Here is a 3,221-nt window from a genome sequence, read left to right on the forward strand (position 1 = left end):
CATTGCACCCCTCATCCTGGTATGCATGGCATCCCTCATCCTTATCCTGGTATGCATGGTACCCCTCATCCATATCCTGGTATGCATGGCACCCCTCAACCTGGTATGCATGGCACCCCTAATCCTTATCCTGGTATGCATGGCACCCCTCATCCCTATCCTGGTATGCATGGTATCCCTCATCCTTATCCTGGTATGCATGGCACCCCTCATCCCTATCCTGGTATGCATGGTATCCCTCTTCCTGGCATGCATAGCACTCCTCATCCCAATCCTGGTATGCATGGCACCCTTCATCCCTATCCTGGCATGCATGGCACCCCAATCACCCATCCTGGTATGCATGGCACCCCTCATCCCTATCCTGGTATACAAAGCCCCCCCTCATCCCTCTTCCTGGTATGCTTGACTCCCCTCATCCCTCTTCCAGGTATGCATGGCACCCCTCATCCCTATATTGGTATGCACAAAAGAAATAAACACTTCTACTCACCTTCCTCCCCTCTGCTCCATCGCTGCGTCCTGTTTGCCAGCACTGATCTCACCGTATGAGCCGTGCATGACTGCTATGCGCCCTCACAAATAGAGATGAACTGCGGGAATAGTCACTGCTCCCACGCCGGGACTGTGTGCGTGGGGATCAGGAACTTCATTCTCCTTAATAGCCGACACATAGTGTAGCCGCAGCGCGGCTCCTGCTGCTGCCAGGCAATCAATCGCATTTGCTCGCTATTAGAGAGCATAAAAATTCACCCCTCTCCACGGCCATGGGCAGGCACACGCGATCGCCCGGCCGCAGCAGGAGCTGTGCTGCAGCTGCACTGTGTGCCGGCTAGTAAGGAAAATTAATATTCAGTGCTCCACACGCCCATGGGCGTGGGGAGCAGTGAATATTCATTTTCTTTAGTAGCGGGCACAGTGTAGGCTACAGCAGGCGGCTCCTTCCTCCTGTGCCCCGCTCCTCCGCTGCTGCCGCTCCCCCCACACCCCTCACCAGCCACAGTATATATACAGTACAGACCAAAAGTTTGGACACACCTTCTCATTTAAACATTTTTCTGTATTTTCATTACTATGAAAATTGTACATTCACACTGAAGGCATCAAAACTATGAATTAACACATGTGGAATTATATACTTAACAAAAAAGTGTGAAACAACTGAAAATATGTCTTATATTCTAGGTTCTTCAAAGTAGCCACCTTTTGCTTTGATGACACAGCTGATAGTCCTACTGAATAGACTGTTAGAATTTGTATTATGGCATGAAAAAGCAGCTAAGTAAAGAAAAACGAGTGGCCATCATTACTTTAAGAAATGAAGGTCAGTCAGTCCGAAAAATTGGGTAAACTTTGGAAGTGTCCCCAAGTGCAGTTGCAAAAACCATCAAGCACTACAAAGAAACTGGCTCACATGAGGACCGCCCCAGGAAAGGAAGACCAAGAGTCACCTCTGCTTCTGAGGGTAAGTTTATTCGAGTCACCAGCCTCAGAAATCGCAGGTTAACAGCAGCTCAGATTAGAGACCAGGTCAATGCCACACAGAGTTCTAGCAGCAGACATATCTCTACAATAACTGTTAGGAGGAGACTTTGTGCAGCAGGCCTTCATGGTAAAATAACTGCTAAGAAATCACTGCTAAGGACAGGCAACAAGCAGAAGAGACTTGTTTGGGCTAAAGAACACAAGGAATGGACATTAGACCAGTGGAAATCTGTGCTTTGGTCTGATGAGTCCAAATTTGAGATCTTTGGTTCCAACCACCGTGTCTTTGTGCGACGCAGAAAAGGTGAACGGATGGACTCTACATGCCTGATTCCCACCGTGAAGCATGGAGGAGGAGGTGTGATGATGTGGGGGTGCTTTGCTGGTGACACTGTTGGGGATTTATTCAAAATTGAAGGCATACTGAACCAGCATGGCTACCACAGCATCTTGCAGCGGCATGCTATTCCATCCGGTTTGAGTTTAGTTGGACCATCATTTATTTTTCAACAGGACAATGACCCCAAACACACCTCCAGGCTGTGTAAGGGCTATTTGACCAATAAAGAGAGTGATGGGGTGCTACGCCAGATGACCTGGCCTCCACAGTCACCAGACCTGAACCCAATCGAGATGGTTTGGGGTGAGCTGGACCGCAGAGTAAAGGCAAAAGGGCCAACAAGTGCAAAGCATCTCTGGGAGCTCCTTCAAGATTGTTGGAAGACCATTTCCAGTGACTACCTCTTGAAGCTCATCAAGAGAATGCCAAGAGTGTGCAAAGCAGTCATGAAAGCAAAAGGTGGCTACTTTGAAGAACCTAGAATATAAGACATATTTTCAGTTGTTTCACACTTTTTTTTTTTTTGTATATATACATACCCCACATTCAGACTATAAGACGTACCCCCCCCCATCCTCTAAAATTTTGTCTTATAGTCCGAAAATACGGTATATAACATGCATTATGCATATTTCTTGGATTATATCCATTGGATGAATAGTATTTTTTTTGGACATAGAAATACCGCATTTTTCGGACTATAAGACGCACCGGACTATAAGATGCACCTAGGTTTTAGAGGAGGAAAATAAAAAAAACTGTAAGCAAAAAATGTGTTCATGATGCACTTTTAAGGGGGAGGGGGTCTTCTGCTGACACTGGTATAGGGGTAATGTCCCCCAATTCTGACAATATCCCCTATCCTGGTATATATGCCCCCCCTTCTTTTTATACGTGGTCCCCATCCCCATCCTGGTATGCCTGGAATCTCTCCATCCTGGTATGCATGGCACCCCTCATCCTTATCCTGGTATGCATGGCACCCCTCATCCCTATCCTGGTATGCATGGCACCCCTCATCCCCATCCTGGTATGCATGGCACAGCAATCCCCATCCTGGTATGCCTGGCACCCCTCATCCCCATCCTGGTATGCCTGGCACCCCTCATCCCTGTCCTGGTATGCATGGCACCCCTCATCCCTGTCCTGGTATGCATGGCACCCCTAATCCTTATCCTGGTATGCATGGCGCCCCTAATCCCTATCCTGCTATGCATGGCACCCCTAATCCCTATCCTGGTATGCATGGCACCCCTCATCCTTATCCTGGCATGTATGGCCCCTCATCCTTATCCTGGTATGTATGGCCCCCTCATCTTTATCCTGTTATGTCTGCTCCCCTCAGCATTATCCTGGTATGCATGGCACCCCTCATCCTTACCCTTGTATGTATGGC

Source organism: Phyllobates terribilis, unplaced genomic scaffold, assembly GCF_046119375.1.
Source record: "Phyllobates terribilis strain yellow unplaced genomic scaffold, ASM4611937v1 Scaffold_103__1_contigs__length_5881359, whole genome shotgun sequence".
Lineage (NCBI taxonomy): Eukaryota > Metazoa > Chordata > Amphibia > Anura > Dendrobatidae > Phyllobates > Phyllobates terribilis.